Source organism: Mus pahari, chromosome 23 (genome assembly GCF_900095145.1).
Source record: "Mus pahari chromosome 23, PAHARI_EIJ_v1.1, whole genome shotgun sequence".
Classification (NCBI taxonomy): Eukaryota; Metazoa; Chordata; class Mammalia; order Rodentia; family Muridae; genus Mus; species Mus pahari.
In genome coordinates, this window is record NC_034612.1 from 41,559,593 (window position 1) to 41,567,982 (window position 8,390).

Consider the following 8,390-nt stretch of genomic DNA (forward strand, 5'->3'; position numbering starts at 1 on the left):
CCCCTCCCCTAGTCCCTCCCCCTCTCCTCCCCTCCCCTCCCCTTCCCTCCCCTCCTCCTCCCTCTCCCTCACTTCTTTTCATGCCCCTTTCAGAGGTGCCTAAGTCAGTAAAGGCCTCTCACATGAGACCTGTGTTGGCTTGGCGTGATCTCTATCGTCTCATCTAACAATCACAGGTAGGAGAGGGGAGGAATTAATTAATTATTCACGGTAACTGATGTATTCATAACCAGTCAAGTCACTTTCCTCTTAAGCCATTTTCCTTTCTAGCTCAAAGCAAGCCCTCCTGAGCGACTTCGGACTTCAAGATGAGCTCTGAGGCATGAGCTAGCCTCTCCTCTTCCTCTCAGGATTATGTTGCGATGAACCTGTTCCAATCAGAACTAGAGTGTGACCCATGTGGCTTCATTCAGGGCATTCGGATTCATGAATTTCAGAACCACCTCTGACTTCAATGAACACAATACAGATTATGAAGAAGTGGCATGTTAGAGAAACCAAGCATTTTTGTGGAACTGAAACTGGGAAGACAAGAAGATACATCTAGCCAATCCTTACCTCTCCACCACACAAATCTCCACAGCGGAGAGTCTGGGTGGAAACCCCACTGAAACTAAAGCAAGAGTACCACATTGTACAGTATCTTGTTTAGAAATAAAAACAGCAGAGCCAAACAGAACAGATATTCCAGCTTTGTCTGTAAGAGATGATATCAGTTTGTTGGTTGGTTATGAACATATTTGCATTTTAATAATGGCTCATAGGCCTGGTGATGTGGCTCTGTGGGTAAAATGTTTGCTGCACAAGCATGGAGCCCTGAGTTTATATCCCCAGCATCCACACAATGAGCCTGGCAAGGTGGCACAGACCTTTCTTCCAAGCACTGGGGAAACATGGAAGAGCCTGGGAGTTTGCTGACCAGAGAGGTTCAGTGTGAGACCCTGTCTCACAAAAGTAAATAGAAGAAGGACTGAGGACAACAGCCAATTGTTTGCTTTGGCCTCTGTGTGCGTGCACATGGGCCCAAACACATGCAACACACAAGGCACATGCACATGCATATCATACACAGATATCATACACACACCACATATATACATAGCACATCCACACCACACTCACATACATATTACACACACATATAACACACATACCACATATGCACATATGTACTACACACACTGCAGATACAAACATACCACATACATAGTACAGAAACACATTATACACACTTATACATACCACACACTCACATGCCACACACATATTACATACGGTAACATACCACAGATACCACACATTCATAACACAAACACACACCACACATACCACATACACACATAACAGACACACATGTACACAATTACATATACCACACACACACCACAGACACATATGCACACAAACATACTACATACTCAGCACAAAAACACACCACACACACACATACCACAACATACCACACACATATCATATACCATACACATACAACACACACATATGTACACAAACGTATCATACACACATACCACAGACACATAGACATACAAACATACCGCACACAAAACACACAAACACACCATACCACATATACACACTACAATAAACATATCACAGATACAGATACACACAAACATAGCACACACAGCACAGAAACACACCACACACATTTACACATACCACACCGACACATACTACACATATACATATCACATACTACACCATACCATACATGCTTACATACATGTACACACACACATGCACATATCACATACCACACCCATACTACTCCCCCCACATACCATACACATACATACAACAAGCACACATTTATACAAGAATTCTCATACATACACACACCGCAGACACATATACACAAACATACTACACTCACAGCACACATGCCAATACACACACACCACCATAACATACCACACACGTACCACACACATGCTTAGACACACAATAAATAAATAAATAAATAAATAAATGAATGAATAAATAAATAGTTAATGTTGTAGCTTGGTTTTAATGCTATTTGTGTTAATTCAGCTCCTGAAATCATACGGGAACTCACATGTCTGTGCTAAGGGTCCCCGCGCCCAGTTGGCTCTGATTGGGAAATAAAGTTGCCAGCAGCCAATGGCTGGGCAGGGAGAGAGAGGCGGGACTTTTAGAATTCCTGGGCAAGAAACTTTAATATTAATATGTGTTTTAACAAGACACCATAGTTTCCAGGCAACCAATTTTTAAAATGATACAGGTGAGGTTTATGGGTAGCAAGGAATGACATTCTTTGACATAAACATGTATTCTATAAGTTGACCCCTTTAGATGGGTAAGAGTTTCAAGCAAAAAAGAAGTAGTGATGAATTTAAATGCCATTTTTTTAAGATTCTCAAGAGCCAAGGCTTTCCTGAGCAGAACATCCAGTAAAGTCTCATTGCCTCTTGCCCTGGCTTCACTCTATCAGAAACACTATCAGGAGTTGTAAATCTCTAATTTCCTTCTAATGTGCCAACCACCTCTGAAGGTTTGCAGTATCTTTTAGATATGTAATTCAAACTTGCTATTATTAGGTTTATGGGCCTAAAAGAAACAAAATGCATGTCAGAGGCAGATGATGTCAGAGGTAAGTGATGTCAGAGGCAAATGGTGTCAGAGGCAAGTGATGTCAGAGGCAAATGATGTCAGAGGCAAATGATGTCAGAGGCAAATGATGTCAGAGGCAAATGAAAGCCTGCTATTGAACCCTATATAGCTTGCATAGGATGTCCAACCGTCCTTACCATTGTCTCTCATTTATATAATTTCTTGTATATTTTGTATATCTTTATAAGCTTGCGTTCACTCCCTGGCTCTCAAAACTGCTGCATGGGGTAAATTTGAGCAGTTTGCTTTAAAGACAAGGTACCAGAGGAGTAGGGAAATGAAGTGACTCAGAGCTACCCAGCAAAGCATCTGCTGATGCTGACTGCAACTGGCCCCTCTGCCCTAGGCTCATTAGCCACAGAGTCCCAGCTCTTCCCACTGCTTTGCACCCTCAAACATTCCTAACCCTCTGTCCATTTTAACGAGTCTCCACCCCCACCCCCGAGAACTTCTTTTGGTTAAATTCTAGTGTTTCCTTCCCACGCTCCTGATCTTGTAGCCAGCACCCTCAGAAAGATTTCCTTTAAGGCTTATTACTTTGCCAATCTTGTTTTGAGCTGGCCGGCTGCTGCTGGGCTCAGACCAACCCCTTTCCAGTTGCTGCTTCTGTGCCTCACCCACAAAGGTCTAACAGCTACATTCCAAGATGCAGAAGCATCTATCTGTCAGGAACATTTCAGCCTGACCCTAGAGACCTAGGGAAGTACTCGTATAGAACAATGTCTATGGTAATGTTGCTTGTCCGCCCTCCTCCCCAGGTCACCTGCTGAAGCCAGATTCCTTCCCACATATTCTGACTGAGACCCTCTGAACTGTACATCTTAGTCTTCCTTCAGCTCCCCTCATCATGTCACTCTAGACAAATTGGTGAACTCCACAATTAGTGAGAGAATGTCTGATGATGATGATGATGATGATGATGATGATGATGATGATGGTGAGGTGGAAAATGATTGAGGAATAGACTGATAATCAATCTCTGACCTCTGCATGCATACACACATGTACATACTTGTAGACACACATGTACAATTGTACACATACATGTGCATACATGTATACACACAGAGAGAACAAGACTTCTTTTTGTTTGTTTGTTTGGTTGGTTTTTCAAGACAAGGTTTCTCTGTATAGCCCTGGCTGTCCTGGAACTCTCTTTGTAGGCCAGGCTGGCCTTGAACTCAGAAATCCACCTGCCTCTGCCTCCTGAGTGCTGGGATTAAAGGTGTGTGCCACCACGCCCGGCTCAGAACAAGACTTCTTAGTCTCTCTCTTGGTTAGCATCAATGCCTGTCTTTGATTTGCATATACCATAGAAGCTCTTAATACTGATGTGTTTCACTGTGATTTTCCCATGTAGTTACATGTACGATTTTCCCATGTAGTTACATGCACTTGGGTATAGTCCCTTCCCCATCACCCTTTGTTCCCACTTCCTTCTGTTGCTGGTCTCCTTCTTTACAAGTATACCTAATGATCTTCCCAAATGCATCACTCTCTTTCTAAGGCAATGCCATCTAAAACCATGTATCAGGGGCTCAAAACAATCAGGTGCTGTGCTGAATTCAAGCTACAATTATCTCAAGTGCTCAAAAATATCAAGGAGGTCATTTCAAGTGTGGTTTCATCTTGCTTCTCTGAAAGCATTTAGACTTCCCTCTCTGTATCCTTACTCTGGTGGGTTGTGGGTAGCATGTGAAAGCATCCTGCTGCTGATGAATGGTAGCAATAATGTTTTCAGAGCATAGTGTTGACTCTCATACCTCACTGAACGAGATGCGTGGATTCAACACCAGCTTTGGGCTAAAAAATGCTGACATGGGGGACTAAACCTGCAATATTTATGATTTATTTAAATTAAATCTTCTGGGACCTGGAAAGGTAGCTCAGTGGTTTGGTTCCCAGCACCCATTTTGGGTGGTTCACAACCCCCGATAACTCCAATTCCAGGGGATCTGACACCCCTTTCCAGCCTCACTGGACAACTCCACTTCTAAGTGCGCGCAAGCACGCGCACATGCACACACACAGACACACACACACACACACACACACACACACCTAAAAATAAAAGTAAACTCTTTAAATCTATGATAATTTTATGTTACATTTTGATTAAAGTTTAGATCAGCAAAGTAGAGTGAACTGCTGTTTTAGAGATCAATTTCCTCAGATGTCTGTATAAATATGAACATTCCCTTTATTCAAAACGGCACAGCAAGAGACCACGTTAAAATATTCACGTGCTGTCTGGCGGACGCATACAAGTAATTAGGAGTAAAAATTAGAGGTACAAAAGCGGAGAGAGACGTTGCCATGGCAACACACTTTGATTAGTTTTGAAATCAAAAGACAATCTTCCTGTTGTAAAAAGTTAAACCAGCTCTTATTAGGTAATGATCACAATAAACATTTCTGATTATGGTGCTGTGAAGGAAACTAGCTTTGTCATTATAATGGACCCTGCTTTGAATTCGCCAGCTTCATTTAGCAAACACCATGCAGGAGTCCAGGTGGACAGATGACTGCCAGGCTGTAGCTAATAGATTCTACCAACACACTGAGGGCAAATCACTTGCAGCCAAAGAATGCTGTGAGCGGGAGAGGCTGGGCTAGTCCACCAGACCAATCTTGCCTCTCTGGATAATTCCTGTCTTATTGAGCCCACTGGCCACTGATGGTTAGTCCTACTTTGACCAGACTACATAACATAGAACTTTGTGTGCCAGTTTACAGAATTACAGAATCATATTTTGATATAAGTTACAATGTAACCACACATCATATTCAGAAAACCATTAGTAGACTAGTATCCACTCCACGGTGCCTATATTTAACCTGAATGTCTTTATGTTTGGACCTATGTAAGGAGAAAGTTTGCTCCAAAATAGAAATATGTTATCAAAATGCTGAAAATGTATTACAACCAAGGAAGGATCAAGGGGTTGTTTTTGTAGGGAAAATATTTTGGCAAGATTATCATTAATTTTATTATTTCTATTTAACAGTATTTATTAACTTTCTGAACTTCTTCGTAAGTCATACTCTGATAGGGAAAAGTTTATTTTAGAGGTGACTCCATCAGCCCCCTATTCCAAGGAACAGGTTTGGCTGTTTTTCTAAGGTTGGGTCCCTGGGCTACTAGGTACACTATTTTAATTTTTTTCATTTTTATTACAGAGTAAATGAGAAAGATGTAATTTCGTTTACAACACATATCAACTATTCATTGCACAATCATTAATGATTGACAAAACCCTAAGCCTGAATAAAAACAGCATTATTTCTGGGAAATGTCAAGTCTGTCATTTCAAAAGGGCAAACGTGCCACCACATCAAGCTGTGATTTTTCACATTGTGCAATGGAGTCACCCTGAGAGCCCACAACAATTCATCTTATTTCTATAGGAGGTATGCACGCATGGTAAATAACATCAGTGATGAACGGTGGTGGATAAAGTCAGCTCTGTTACTCTACCATGCAATGTGTAGCATTATGCCCTTTCTATGTATTTAGAAAGCCCTTACCTTCTGATTTTCTTTTCCCTCTCAAATACTGCCAAATGGTGTTTACAAAGGCTTCATTTCATTGTATCATATTCTCCAATTTAATGATACTGAGATATTTACATCAGATTCTTATAAACAGTATTACAGATCACCCTTCAGATCATCTTGTTCATAAGAAAAACTCCAGATGCCCAACATAAAGAAACAATGGCTACTAGTATATATATATATATATATATATATATATATATATATATAATTTTCTTCATATATACTACTTGGGCATTATCTGGTTTAGTAGATGTTAAACTGTGTGGGAGAGAATGAACTTAAGAGTCCATTTTATGATGAATATCCTCATGGCTCAATGTTTGCAGTGTCTTCATTGGGTCCTCACAAATGATTGGCATAATTAAGGATAACATATTAAGAGTCTCAAAAGGGTGGGCATTCTTGAATAATTCTTTCCAGGCTGGTTCTATGCTTCACTCTTCAAATAACTTTATGTGAAAGCCAAGTGTGGAGTAGAGGATTTTTATCTGGGCTTCAGAGAGCACAGGGGGGTGGCTAAATTGCGAGGAACCCCAGCTTTACTCCTTAGCCTGAATGAGCAGGCTTTCCTGCCCCCACCCACTTCTTGGACTCCCTTTCTGAACTCTGGGCTTAGTATTTTCAGAACGACCTAGACAAGACAAGATCACATCCGTTTGCATCTTTCGGTTAAATGGGTTCTTCAGAAAGGTCTAAACAGGACTCTTCTGTCTGCTAGAGGACAAAACTACAATTGATTATCAAAGTTTGATTTTAATGAATTGAAAAGACACGAACTGTTCGAATAACCTCATTTCCCTCTTGCCTATATTGGAAAGACTTCAAATATATTTTATTCATGCTGCAACCTGACTTATCCTCTAAGCTAAGCATTCTAAGAGGCGTCAACCCAGAGCATCTGAAATGTTTTGCCAAGGACCTGTCAGAACACCTTGACAAAACAAACCACCCCATGATTCTAGACTTACACAACACTAGTGATCTCACAGCTAAAATATGTCTGAACCATCCAATGGTAGAGGCTACTACTCCACAAATACACAGACGTTTTCTCATTGTTGTCAATAGGTATTTCCCGAATTGCATGAACTATTTCTAAACCATTGTCTTTTCAGGAAATAGCTATCTTTAAAAGATTCTGTTCTGGGCATTGGAGAGATGGCTCAGCAATTGCAGAAGACCAGGGTTTGATTCCCAGCACTACATGGTGGCTCACAACCATATGTAATTCTGATTTTTAGGAGGATATGGTATCTTCTTCTGGCCTCTGTGGGCACTGAACACATGTGGTTCATATACATACATGCAGGTAATAATCCTAGACTCCTAAAAATAAATCTTCAAATAAAATAAAGACTCCTGAATTCTTTATCCTGAAAACATTAATATGTGAGTGTCCTTTTCCCCTTTTGCATACAATAAAGTACCTGAGAGCCTTGTTTTGGGAGAGTGAGGGCCAATGAGCAGTGTACCCTGTTGCTGGTTTTCTTATTGTATAATCTATTATGCTATTATTTTCAATGGTGATGAAAGGGATGCCCTGTCACATGCTTATGCCTAGCTTTCTCCTGACTGGTCCAAGAGGGTCGGTGTTTTTTTGAGTTTGGAATAATTTCTCATCCTGATGTCTAAACTCTGGGCCTCTCCAGTGCCCAGAGCTCCTGAATAGCCCACACATTTCTTTTTCCTTCAACTGCAATCTACCCCTTGGAAATAAATGAGCTTTCCATAAGCCCTGTAATTAGAATCCAAATGTAATATTCAAGTAGCCTATAATTAGAATACAAATAGCCTCTAAGTAGCCCATGCAAATGAAGGCATTAATGAATTAGGAATCACTAAAGGAAATAAAGGGGGTGGCAGTCTATCTCTATGCTGGTCCCCTCCAGCCACACAGTTGTGTTCAACAGCCTGCTAGAAGTCAGGGCCTTTTGGCTGGGACAGACCTCAATCTTGCTTCAATAAGGGTAAAAAAACAAAAAGTAAAAAGCAAAAAGCAAAACCCAAAAAACCCCAAAAGATGTTTTATATAGTTCACAAATACCCCTGACACACACACACACACACACACACACACACACACACACACACTACAGAATTCTTTGGTTCATTTTGTTTGTGGTAGGTAGGGAAAGAAACCTTCTCTCTCTCTCTCTCTCTCTCTCTCTCTCTCTCTC

The 8,390-nt window shown here is 40.9% G+C and overlaps 1 long non-coding RNA gene across 1 annotated transcript in view; it reads left to right on the forward strand.

The window, feature by feature from the left end:
- The window catches only part of LOC110313231, a 44,806-nt gene that overhangs the window by 31,862 nt on the left and 4,554 nt on the right, over window positions 1-8,390 (forward strand). Inside the window, exon 3 of the long non-coding RNA XR_002380090.1 lies at window positions 7,329-7,522. This is a non-coding gene — a long non-coding RNA (uncharacterized LOC110313231). The remainder of the gene's footprint in view (window positions 1-7,328; window positions 7,523-8,390) is intronic.